Below are 13679 nucleotides of genomic sequence, written 5' to 3' on the forward strand. Positions count from 1 at the left end.
TTAAACCCAACAACATTCAAATCTTACCTCTGTCCTATGGTGATAGAAACTCCAGTCTTCATCGGAGTCCTCGGTCACATCTGTGTTTGCTCAAGGTTGTTTGGGTCACTGCAGCTGATGGGAGTCCTTCTCTGCTTCATAAGACAAAAAGAGAGGAAACCAAATGTTGAGTTTCATGTAGATAAATTTTCTTGTTTTTGATTCATCACAAAAAATATCCAAAGTACAATCAATGTATTGAGTAAAGATAAAAACACTCACCTTTTTTCATAGTTCTTCTCCTTGGACACGTCACGATGCAGTTTGAATCCTCCTGTGGAAGCGCAGGTGTTCGGTTCAGCAGGACCTCAGATGGAAAGCTGGACACACAATCATTAACAGCATTAATCATAAACAGACATCCTTACTGTATGTGAGCTGTGAGGGGAAGTGTCAGTACTTACTTTAGACCTTTTTGTCTGTCTCTGCAGCATCTGCATGATGACTGTAGTCTGGATTCATGCTGGTTGCTCATGTTTTAAAAGCTGGAGACAACAATCATGAAATTAGCACCAAGCACACATGATGAAAAGCACTGAAACTGTCTTCATACATGTAGAAGTCTCACCTGTAAGTGCAGCGTTACATCTAATGAGGTCCTGCTTCTCCAACCGAAGATGCTGCATCAGTGTTTTCTGGGGGGGGGGGGTGTTTGGTTTCTCTGACAGAAGAAAAACAAAAGCATGATAACTTCTAATGAATAAATGGAACAATCTGGTGATGTTATGAGTTAAGGATTCACGTTAAACAGAGTGAAGTGTGAGGTGTAACTCTGCACCTTTGACTCCAACATTTACCTCAGTTTCATCTTTTTCTCTGTCTGACTGAAGCTGCTCCGTCTCTGTCCTGTCTGCCTTCTCTGAGCTTGTCATCACTGGTGGTGTAGCTCTCCGACTGAACAAACTCATGATACTCTTCTCACAAAAACATGGTCAAGGATGATAAACTAATTGTCAAAGCATCACCGTGCCAGCACGGTACAGCAATCAGGAGGAATCACACTCTACTAGTTAAGCCATGATCCTCAAAGTTCATATTTCACTGATTGGAAGATATGTACAATAATTAACATAATTGCCAACTGTCAAATAAAATACCATGATTATAATTCAAAAGTGCTCATGACTTGAGAATATATAGACGAATAAATAGATGAATAAATAGACATAAAAATAGATAAATAAGCTAAATGAGCACTGAACACAAGCCATATTCTGTTCAAATCACAATGCATTCACATTCTGACTCATTCGACACCAGCACATAGCTTTTGCCGTCGAGCGCGTTCAAGTTCAGGCTGCGGGCTAACAATGTAGCATGCTAAGCTAAGGCAGGCACACAGAAACATCGGCGGAAGGAAAATTAGCAAATACGTTGTCTTTATTTAACTCGAAGACGTCATATTTCCGCCACGATCAACGACAGATAATGTTCAATATAACCACTCAACGTAAATTCATAGCCTTCATAGCATTCAACGCCAAACAGCGGGTTTATAGTGTAGCATGCTAAACAAGGCAGTCACACAGAAACATCGGCGGAAGGAAAATTAGCAAATACCTCGTCTTTATTTAACTGGGAGACGGTCATATTTCCGCCACGATCAACGACAGATAATGTTCAATATAACCACAACGTAAATTCATAGCTTTCACAGCATTCCACGCCAGACAGCGGGCTAATAGTGTAGCATGCTAAACAAGGCAGCCACACCGAAACATCGGCGGAAGGAAAATTAGCAAATACCTTGTCTTTATTTAACTGGAAGACGGTCATATTTCCGCCACGATCAACGACAGATAATGTTCAATATAACCACAACGTAAATTCATAGCCTTCATAGCATTCCACGCCAAACAGCGGGTTTATAGTGTAGCATGCTAAACAAAGCAGTCACACCGAAACATCGGCGGAAGGAAAATTAGCAAATACCTCGTCTTTATTTAACTGGGAGACGGTCATATTTCCGCCACGATCAACGACAGATAATGTTCAATATAACCACAACGTAAATTCATAGCTTTCACAGCATTCCACGCCAGACAGCGGGCTAATAGTGTAGCATGCTAAACAAGGCAGCCACACCGAAACATCGGCGGAAGGAAAATTAGCAAATACCTCGTCTTTATTTAACTGGAGGACGGTCATATTTCCGCCACGATCAACGACAGATAATGTTCAATATAACCAAACCAAGCAAAAAATAGATCTTACCTGAACAAAGCTCGCCAGACAGAAAGACTACTCAAGAATATTCGAAGAAGCAGGGGCGAAGTGACGATCCAACAACCAATGAAAACAGTGGAATTGCTGACGTGTGTCGTCAAGCGTCTGGTATGACGCTGTTAAAACAGCTGATGTGTTGATCATAATGGAAAACATATGAGTCCGTGCGCGCTGTCGCGCGCATTTGTCTCGTGAGTGGCACGAACCTGTTATCACAGCTGATGTGTTGATCATAATGGAAAACATATGAGTCAGTGCGCGCTATCGCGCGCATTTGTTTCGTGAGGGCTAGCATGACGCTGTTGATAGCTGATCATAATGGAAAACATATGAGTCCGTGCGCGCTGTCGCGCGCATTTGTCTCGTGAGTGGCACGAACCTGTTATCACAGCTGATGTGTTGATCATAATGGAAAACATATGAGTCAGTGCGCGCTATCGCGCGCATTTGTTTCGTGAGGGCTAGCATGACGCTGTTGATAGCTGATCATAATGGAAAACATATGAGTCCGTGCGCGCTGTCGCGCGCATTTGTCTCGTGAGTGGCACGAACCTGTTATCACAGCTGATGTGTTGATCATAATGGAAAACATATGAGTCAGTGCGCGCTGTCGCGCGCATTTGTCTCGTGAGGGCTAGAATGACGCTGTTATGATAGATGTGTTGATCATAATGGAAAGCATATGAGTCAGTGAGCGCTATCGCGCGCATTTGTTTCGTGAGCGGCTAGCATGACGCTGTTGGGTCAGTGCGCGCTGTCGCGCGCATTTGTCTCGTGAGCGGCTAGCATGACGCTGTTGGGTCAGTGCGCGCTGTCGCGCGCATTTGTCTCGTGAGCGGCTAGCATGACGCTGTTGGGTCAGTGCGCGCTGTCGCGCGCATTTGTCTCGTGAGCAGCTGGCATGAAGCTGTTTTCACAGTTTTGGCTGCCTGCTGACAGACAGAGGCTGTCATGTTATATTGTATTAGGAGCACAGATAAAACAGGCTGGCCTAATGCTGTTACAGCAGGCCAGCCTGCTTGGCTCTGCCCTCATCCGCCATCTTGATTCTGCCCTCATCAGCTGTGATAGAACAGGGCAGCCTTCTTGGGTGTGGTCAGCATTAGTTGCTATGGGCAACAGCTGTGCCTGCCAACTGCCAACTGCCGAATTCTGCACCTCACTTTGTCCCCTTAAAATCATGGGGTTTTCATATTGAGGCAGAAATCTGGAACAAAACGCTCGCTGTTCGAAAAGTAGAAGTCGTATCCGAATAATTCTTTCACCGTGAGCGCCAGAAGGCCCGGGGGAAGCCAGCGGTGTCATTTTTATTCTTCTAACCCCCGTGGCTCCTTTATTATGGCAGTTTTAAAATGATTTTTCACACTGATTTCAGGGCTCGGCCGTTTTATAATGGGATGGAATGTTCCCTCTCTGCGCTCAGAGGGGATTTGTGAGAAATCTGTGAGGCCCAGCTCAATGACAGTCACATTGGGTGAAAGACAACTAAAATACCTACGTTTTGATGTATAATTTATCAAGATCAGGCAGATATTTTGGACGTGAGAGGCATTTGTTCGAGAAATTGTTTTTTAAAGATTTTTAGAGTGACAGTTAGAGTGTAACTGACATTAGACGACCTCCTCTGGACACCTAAAACGTAAACTGCCGTTGTGTCAAAGCCGTATAAGCTATTAACAAGCCCTTTACCACAGTTAAAGCTGAGCCTTTCCTGTCACACACAAACTTTGAATGATGTGTGTGTGACCTTGTATGGCTGAGTTCAGAGGCCTCCAATGTGAGGCAGTTTTGGGCTCTTCGAGCCCAAAACTGCCTCGTTAAGGCCTTCTCCATTCATTTTCCCATTGACAATTTGCCCGCTTTTTCCCCATTTATCCGCTATTTCTTTCGAGTAATGAGAGAGAAAAGTAATAGCACACTTCTGCCCATCGGCGCGCACGCAGCCATGTATTTTTTATTTTAGTCGGACCAACGCTGTGGGACGAGTAGCGCGCCGAAAAACGTGACGGAAGCGGAAAAATAATAATAAGTATGAGCAATAGTAATATGTGTGCCCTGCCTATGGCATGGGGCACCCATAATAAGTATGAGCAATAGTAATATGTGTGCCCTGCCTATGGCATGGGGCACCCATAATAAGTATGAGCAATAGTAATATGTGTGCCCTGCCTTTGGCATGGGGCACCCATAATGACATTGAGCAGTTAGAGGAAAGTGATGATGATGAACTGGAGGATGAAGAATGGACACCTACTGCAATGTGTACTGAAGAAAATTCAGGCAATTCATATTAAGCAAGTCATAGTACTCCCGCCGTTCACCTGCTTTACGCTGAATCTCTTCACTTTGATCTTCAGATTCTGGGCGAAAGATATCCTTGTGTAACCTGCACACGAGGACACATGGAGCCTGCCATGGCTGTGGCGGACCACATACCCCCCTAGATGGCCCCTGAAGCCACAACAGACAACCACAACCGCTCCTCCACATTGTACCACAATTGGGGTCCCAAGGACTGCACCGCACCGCACCAGTCGACCAGATCAAAACTACATGTCCAAACGCTGGATAAAGCACAGCCCAACATGGCCCCATCCACCATCTTATCATTAAAAACTTGATGATAGGCAGGGTGTGTTGCACTGGGAGACTCCGCATGGAAGTCCCGAAGGAGAGCAAGATGGAGGGGAAACGCAGAGACCCCTGTCCGAGCTCCAACGGAGGCGGACCGCACGGAAGAGACCGAGGCATAGGGCATCCAGAGATAACAAGATCCTTCTGCAGGTTCACCAACAGAGTTTGTTATGACTTTTTGGAAAAGGCCCTTGATGCCAAATTTGATTTGGACCCAAAGAAAAAACCAAGACCAAGGAAAGGCCAGGGTTCCGAGCCCAGAAAAGGTCCAATATGCTATACACCCGAGCAGCACCGGATCTGGCCGATAGATAAACAGTCAGATTGCCCTCATCCGCACCAGTTCTCAGTCAGCTGCTTGCCGCCAGCCGAGGCAACCCCCCGGGGCGTCGCAGCTGGGGAGATTCGCGAGTGGGGCCCGGCACGCGTCCAGAGTCGTTGACCCTCGTACCCGATCCCCTCCACCGGCCCGCCTTCCACATAGCGTCGGGCGCCACCCCGCGAAACCCCACCCCACACGACGCACGAGGCACCGCAGACAAGAGCCCTGTGAGGCCGGCCGAACACCACGCTTCTAGAGGTGGACACAGTTGGGCGACTGCTCCCCCAGCCTCGGCGCGAACCCAGCCCTGCTTCGCACCCCAGCCCTTAGAGCAAATCCTTATCTCGAAGTTATCTGATTTACCGTCTTCCCTTACCCCCTTTGATCCAACACGCTAGAGGCTGTTCACCTTGGAGACATGTTGCGGATATGGGTATGGCTTACGCACCCTTCACAAAGAAGAGAGAACTCTCCCCGGGGCTCCCGCCAGCTTCTCCGGGTTTGTTTGCGTTACTGCACTGGAAGCCTCGTGGCGCCTATCTCTGCCACTCCAGGTTCGGGGATCTGAAACCGACTCCATTTCGATCGGCCGGGGGCAACATAGGCCATCGTCCCGCACTTCTGAGTGGCGTTCGCCCATCCTTTAGGACCAACTGACCCATCTTCAACTGCTTTTCACATGGAACCCTCCTTCGTTCTACTACCACCAAGATCTGAAACCTATGCCCCTGCGACGATTTTAAGCTTCTGTTGGCACCTCTCTCACAAGAGCAGGAAAGGACAAAATCAAGTGTAGCAGACCACTATTATCTCCAGAAGGAGGAGAATCAGATCCCCCCTCCAAAAGGCCAACATCTAGTGTGCCCCCTGATGTGAGAATTTTCCCATCTTCCAACATGGGAAACCCGGCAAACACTGCACAGGCAATCATTTCACCCATGTCTATTTTGTGAAATGTGGTGTCCGTCTTTGCCTGAACAAGGAGAGAAACTGTTTTCAGGCCTACCACAATACAAAATAAGATGTGGTGTACCAAAAAATAAACAAATCTAAGTGAAAGGTTCCTCTTCCACCACACTGGTTCCGCTGGTGGGTTTGTCATTGCTGCATGATAGCTTTATTTCAGCAGATACAGAATATGTATAACGTTATTTTGCAATATGGAAAAAATGTTCTGTTGCTTGTTTGAAATTACTTCAAGGAAAGTTTAAAGGAAACTCAAAGTTTCTTTATCATTCAAATGGTCATTAGTATGCCATGAAACTGTGTATATTACAGTGGTCTCTTAAAGTGAAACAAAGTTTACCTGTTTTGACAATAATTAAAACCAGATTCATTCTGCGGGAGGCTCCCTGGGGTTGTAATTGCAAGACAGTTTCTCCTGAAATGCCTCAAGTCAAGATGAAGCACAGGTCTGCTACTCAGGCTTTGTGGACTCTTCTTTTATAACGAACCATTACACAGAAAACTGTGAAAATGTGGTCAAAACATTTTTGAGACGCTTCATTATATTTTCACCCACAACTCCTTATCATCTGAGACTTTTAACTGTAATACCTCTGGTGCTCGGGCAGGATCTGGCACAAGGTCTCCATCTTCTGCAGAGAGTGCTGCAGGAGTGGTGACAGTGCAGCTCAGATGAGGTTTCTCTGGAGAATCATGCTGCTCTGCAGCAATCTTAGGAATTTTCTGAAGTAATGAATGAATTATGAATTAATCATTTTGTCACCAATCATTCATAATTATCTGAATGTAACTTGAATCTTTATGGAAGTAAAAATTCTCCTCAGCAGCACTTCTCCCATGGTGAAAAGTAAATGTGCCAAGAAAACATTAACTTTACCACATTTGACTGTATTTGCAGTTAAAGTTAGTATACTTAAACTTGGGTTTACTTTACTTTTTTAAAGACACACACAGATAAACTAACACAGACAAAAATCTAAGAACAGAAGAAAATATAGAGAACAAAACCAACAATGTCATGAATTTACTTAAAGTCCAAGACGTCAGCAGTTCGTCATACTAGAACGGAACCTGACTGAGCTTAATGCAGAGTTAGTCAGTGTTGAAATTATGTTTGCAGAGTCCAATAACCTACACACACATGTGCACTACAACATATACAGATAAACTGGCTGTTTCAGCTTAGAAACCAGTTAAAAAGTTTCTCATTGTTCAGCTTGATTATGTTGTTGTCTCATCCATCTCCATGACGTAGTTGCATTGTACTGCCATTAAACTCCACACAGAAAGGCCCCAGCCAGGAATTGAACCTGGAACCCTCTTGCTGTGTGTGAGGGACCAAGCTGGTCAAGCACGAGGTCGCAGATAGATTAAAAAAAGAAACAGGTTTTATTTACCCAAAGAACATAATATCAGGGCCCTTAAAAGAAGTCAAATGAACAAAACAAATTAAAGTCATAATAACTTCAAACCAACTGTTCAAATGATAAGTACCTTAACAAAGAACCAAACTGACCTCCCAAACAGGAAACAAAGGAGAACTTAAATACTGGTTGATCAGACCAATTTTCAACACAAAAGGGGTAACACATACTAACAAATACACTAAGAAACAGAACAGTTAATTTAATAATCACTCAAACAAATAATGAACAAAATGACTAAATAAACAAATTACTTGTGAATCTAAAGGAATACCTTTTAACATCTAAAGGAATTAAACTACACCGTGTCCCCCCCTGATGAAGCTGCCTTGGTACAGGCTCATTGCAATTCCTGTGTATGTAGCTTTGCCTGCAGCTTGTGCTCACTTAATATAACTGAAATATAACTGAAAGTGTTGGTGCATGGGGTTACTGACTATTTAGCTGTGCGGCTATAGGTGCAGCCGTCACATATACCCCCCCCCCCCCCCCCCCCCCCCCCCACCCCCACATTCACTTTCCCAGGGATGTATTGAACCATGAACCGGAATGGCTGCATGGCAAGGTACCATCGAGTAATCCTTCCATTTCTGTCTTTCATCCACTCTAGCCATTGCAATGCTTTGTGGTCAGTCTGCAAGATGAACTCCCTCCCCAGCAGGTAGTACTTGAATGAGTGCAGAGCCCACTTGATAGCCAGAGTTTCCTTCTCCACAGTGGCACAATGTTCCTCTCTGGGAAATAGCTTGCGACTCATATAGGCAACAGGATGCAGATCCTGGTCGAGGCGGATGGCCACCCTTCCTGAGTCTGGTTCTGCCAGAGGTTTATTCCTGTTAAAAGGGAGTCGTTCCTTTCCACAGTCGCCACAGGCACGCTCAGGACGGGAGATTGGACTGAAGACAAGTTTCGGTGCAATCTGTTGGTTTCCTTAGCTAGGATATTAGTTTTTGAATTGGCTATATATGAATTAATTGGATTATGATTACAATGAATTGAATTCAAATTGGCTTGAATTGGACTATATTACTTAAATGCTTTGAGATGACAATTGTTATAATCTGGCGCTATATAAATAAAATTAAATTGAATTGAAACTTCCACGTGATGAGACGATCTTTGGAGGCCTGGGGATGATCCTGCACAAGCTGGACATCCTCGGAATGAGGAGTCACAGCCGCAGCAGAGACCTTGGATGGTTCCTTTTCCTCTTCGTCATTTACTGTTTGAGGAGACGGGGAATCCTCAGAGGCCTGGCATTGTTCTTTTTCCAACAGGTCATTTTCTGACTTGTTGGTGGGTTCTTCATAACTTTCATTATCGCCAAAAGTAATGGTATATGTGTAGAAATCCTCAGGTAAATCGTCGTCTACCATGTCACACCACTGAAGTTGAGCAGATGATATCTTGGTTTGACTCATTTTGCTTGTTGTTCTTAAGAGCTTGTCAAAATGACTATTTAAGATAGTAATTAAGTGTTGTTTTTAAGAGCTTGTCAAAATGACTATTTAAGATAGTAACTAAGTGTTGTTTTTTTTAGGCGATGTGAAAACCGTTTATTGTGACTTTCAAATTTGCTTCAAAAAGTGGACGTGTTTCTTCAGATAAACTCCTGACGAACTGTGAAAAAGGAGTGAAAATGTCTGGCCTATATAACATTTGTGATGTCAAACAACATCAAAGGTGACATCAATTGTGATGTCAAACAACATCAGAGGTGACATCAATTGTGATGTCAAACAACATCAGAGGTGACATCAATTGTGATGTCATCATCAGTGATGACATCACAATTTAGTTTGTGAAGACCAGTGAAGACTAAAAAAGAGCAATGACGCTCCATTCTCAGCCACCATCTGCTGTATTGTTTTGCTCTCTTGTTCAGTTTTATGATTATACATTTTTAAACTTTTTTTCTGTGAAATCCCAAAATATTATTGTTCAGGTCAGTTTTAATGCATTAATTGTATGTTATGGTACTCACGACTGCTTTCTTCATGCCTCCATTGGAAAATTTAACCTTATTCTGTGATGATCTGCAGGTTTGAAGGCCTCTGTTCTGTCTCTCTTCTGGTCTGTGATTCCAACCACAGATTCTGGATGGAATTGAAGTCCGGATTCCAGAACGTTGATTTTTGTTCTCTGTTAATCACTTGACGACTTCAGCTGAATACTTCATGTCACTGTCACGTTGGAAGGTCCACTTCTGCCAGTTTTTGAGCAACCAGTGTAATGTTTCCCACCAGCAGTGTTTACCAAGACAGAATAATGTCAGTTTTTAAAATGTTTCAAAACAAACCTTGATATGTTTTACCTGCAATTCCATTCAGTTTTATTTATATAACGCCAAAAACAAGGGCATTTCTATGATATAATCCAATTCAGGCCATTTTGAGTTCAATTCATTGTAATCATATTCCAATTAATTAATTTAAAAATGAATCCAATTCATTCACACCGAGCCAATTCAAAAACAATTTCCTGACTAAGAAACCCAACAGACTGCACCAAAACTTCTCTTCAGTCCAGTCTCCCAAACTTGCATTATTTCTAATTAGATATCACGTCCCATTTTGAAAGTGGGGTTTTAAGCCTCAAATATAAAGTGATTTTTAGGTGGCTAGAATAGAATAGAATAGAAAAATACTTTATTCTTCCCCCATGACGGAAATTCAAATTTGTCAAATAGCTCATAAAATATACATATTTACAATGATTGTATATTAGACATCAACAATGATAATAATAATCAATGACTAATTAAATAAATTTGAGAAGAACATGTCAGCAGTCACTGTTAAAAAGCCTTATGGCTGTGGGGACAAAGGACCTCCTGAACCTCTCAGTCCTGCAGCTCAGTGAGATGAGTCTCTCTCTGCAGCTGCTCCTCTTTCCTGCCAGGATGCTGTGGAGAGGATGTTTATTGTTCTCTATGATTTCCTCCTCATCCGTTGCTCCACCACAGCACCGAGAGGATCCAGCCTTTTGCCTACCACAGAACCAGCCTTTTTCACCAGTTTGTCCAGGCACCTACAGTTTTTGTCTTAAGTGCAACTCCCCCAGCAGACAACAGCATTGAACAGTGCATTGGAGTGATCAAACATGCATATCATATCTCTACAGACATGAGCAGTCTCAGGAAGAACAGACGGCTCAGGCCCAGCTGAACACTGAATGCTAAGGACAAACTTTTTCCTTTGCGCCTTTGATTATGAGCGAATATATTCAACTAATGTGTGAGTCATTTAGTCATTATCACCCGTCTTGGATAGGTACTGTACTTTTCAGCAGCATTAGATTTCTAAGATAATGGGTCATTTGGCAGGTCAGACTTGATAGTTTGTAGTATATTGGGTCCAAACTCTCTATGAAGGCAGACAGCATGAAAGTATGTTTACAGACTAAATGATTCTTTATTCTGTATGAACCTGCCGTTGTCTCACTGCTCTTTGTATCAATGCAGATCAGGACCACTAAACTGTGAAAAAGGAGTGAAAATGTCTGGCCTATATAACATTTGTGATGTCAAACAACATCAGAGGTGACATCAATTGTGATGTCAAACAACATCAGAGGTGACATCAATTGTGATGTCAAACAACATCAGAGGTGACATCAATTGTGATGTCAAACAACATCAGAGGTGACATCAATTGTGATGTCATCATCAGTGATGACATCACAATTTAGTTTGTGAAGACCAGTGAAGACTAAAAAAGAGTCTTTTAGTCATTATCACCCGTCTTGGATAGGTACGCTCACTGCTCTTTGTATCAATGCAGATCAGGACCACTAAGCTCCTGCACGGAATCCCTGATTGTTCAGCAAACATTTAAAGTCAGAGTGAACATCCCCGGCTTCCCCAGCTGTCACTGCCTCACTTCAGCTGCTCTAAAGAGGTTTTCTTTTTTCTCATCTTTTAGTAACTTTAATACAATTTTCAGAGGTCACCATGGAAAGGGAAGTTATCAGGCTGAATGGGCTGCCAGGTGGTGTGCTGGTTAGCACAGCAAGAGGGTTCCAGGTTCAATTCCTGGCTGGGGCCTTTCTGTGTAGAGTTCTGTGTTCTCCTTGTGTATGTGTTGGTTCTCTCCGGGAATTCTGGCTTCCTCCCACCATCCAAAAGCATGCATGTTAGGAGCCCCGGGGCAGGAAAACCTCAGTGAAACAAACCAGGGTAGGGGATGCTCTTCAGCCTTGGCTGGCAAGTCGCTAACAAGAGATAAAACTCGGACAAGAGAACCAACGTCGAAGACGGATGTACTGGGCCCCTGGCGCGTAATGACAGTACAATGCAACTACGTCATGGAGATGAATGAGACAACAACATAATCAAGCTGAACAATGAGAAACTTTTTAACTGGTTTCTAAGCTGAAACAGCCAGTTTATCTATATATGTTGTTGTGCACATATGTGTATGTAGGTTATTGGACTCTGCAAACATAATTTCAACACTGACTAACTCTGCATTAAACTCAGTCAGGTTCCGTTCTAGTATGACGAACTGCTGACATCTTGGACTTTAAGTAAATTCAACACATTGTTGGTTTTGTTCTCTTTATTTCCTCCTTTTTTCTTCTGTTCTTAGATTTTTGTCTGTGTTAGTTTATCTGTGTGTGTCTTTACAAAAGTAAACCCAAGTTTAAGTATACTAAGTTTGACTGCAAATACAGTCAAATGTGCTAAAGTTGATGTTTTCTTGGCACATTTACTTTTCACCATGGGAGAAGTGCTGCTGAGGTGAATTTTTACCTCCATAAAGATTCAAGTTACATACACATAATTAACCTCTTGGTGACTGAATGATTAATTCAGAATTCATTCATTACTTTAGAAAATTCCAAAGATTGCTGCAGAGCAGCATGATTCTCCAGAGAAACCTTGTGCCAGTGTTGAGATTCCTTACCCTCCGTATTTTGACCCATCCAGGTTGGTATCTGTTGAACACACACATGCACAGGGTCACACACTCATGGAGACAGATGCCATACACTGGAGCGGTGGGGCAGCCAATTACAGCGCCCGGGGAGCATGTGGGGTACGGAGCGGCAAGAGTAGGAATGGAAGGTAATTGGAGGACCCACTCTAAGCACAAAGCCTGATAGCTTGTGGGTACAGCGGCTTTCGATTTGCTACCAAACATACAAATGGTTGCTGTCGATAGAAAAAATGGGGACCATAAACTCACACTTTACACATTCACCTATCAACTACACAATTACAACTCTCCCTTCTTACCTGCAAAAAGCAAAAAATACATATTATTTATCAACGCCATACACAGGTGTATGTTCTCGTTCTCACAGCGTATTCTCGCGAGCATTCCCTTGTCCCTGCACAAAGTGTAGCGAACCCGCCCTCTGTTGGTGAGACCTAGACACTGCATCACCACGTTTTTTAAACAATAAACGAACCTTTCTCGATCAAACAACACACAGACAATTTTCAACACACTCATGACCTATACTTAATGCAAGTAATATTAAACATAGAAATAATAACAATGTGGGTATATCACTGATGGCTCTTTATGCCACACTGGACACATCCATCAGAACTGGAACTGGGAGCTGAAAACCTTCTTTGGCATGCCTCGGATACCCTAGGATCCGTATGTTATGGGAAGACAAGGGTCCCAGTTATAGCAGATGCAATGAGTCGAGACAGATTATTCAAGATCAGGCAGTCCATCAAAGTCACAAATGATCTTGATGTCTCTGATGAGGAAAAGAAGCGTGATCCCCTCTTGAAGGTGAGACCTCTCTTAAACAGAGTGCCCTAGGCCAGGGAAGGCATGTGTAGATGAGCAGATAATTCCATTCGGAAAACAGATTCACTGACCAACAACTTGAAATCAGAGTGGAAAGATTTGCTACCAGACCGTGTTATGAAGACATGGCAGCAGTATGTCTAAGTTACCTACAATTTGTTGGCAATCGCACTCATCCCTGGGTGGGCTCGAACCACCAACCTTTCGGTTAACAGCTGAACACGCTGGCCGATTGCGCCACAGAGACATTTCTCTCACCGTTCCTCCCCTTTATGCCTCGTGCGGTGTTTTTTGTTC

General features: G+C 43.4%; 1 non-coding gene across 1 annotated transcript; it reads right to left on the reverse strand.

Annotated features, from left to right (window-relative positions):
- Positions 1-13555: 13555 nt before the first annotated feature.
- Positions 13556-13629, reverse strand: trnan-guu (transfer RNA asparagine (anticodon GUU)). The gene has a single exon. It is a non-coding gene; the product is annotated as a tRNA-Asn (tRNA).
- Between the last annotated feature and the right edge of the window lie 50 nt (positions 13630-13679).

Source organism: Leuresthes tenuis, unplaced genomic scaffold (genome assembly GCF_036924035.1).
Source record: "Leuresthes tenuis unplaced genomic scaffold, fLeuTen1.0.hap1 SCAF_19, whole genome shotgun sequence".
Lineage (NCBI taxonomy): Eukaryota > Metazoa > Chordata > Actinopteri > Atheriniformes > Atherinopsidae > Leuresthes > Leuresthes tenuis.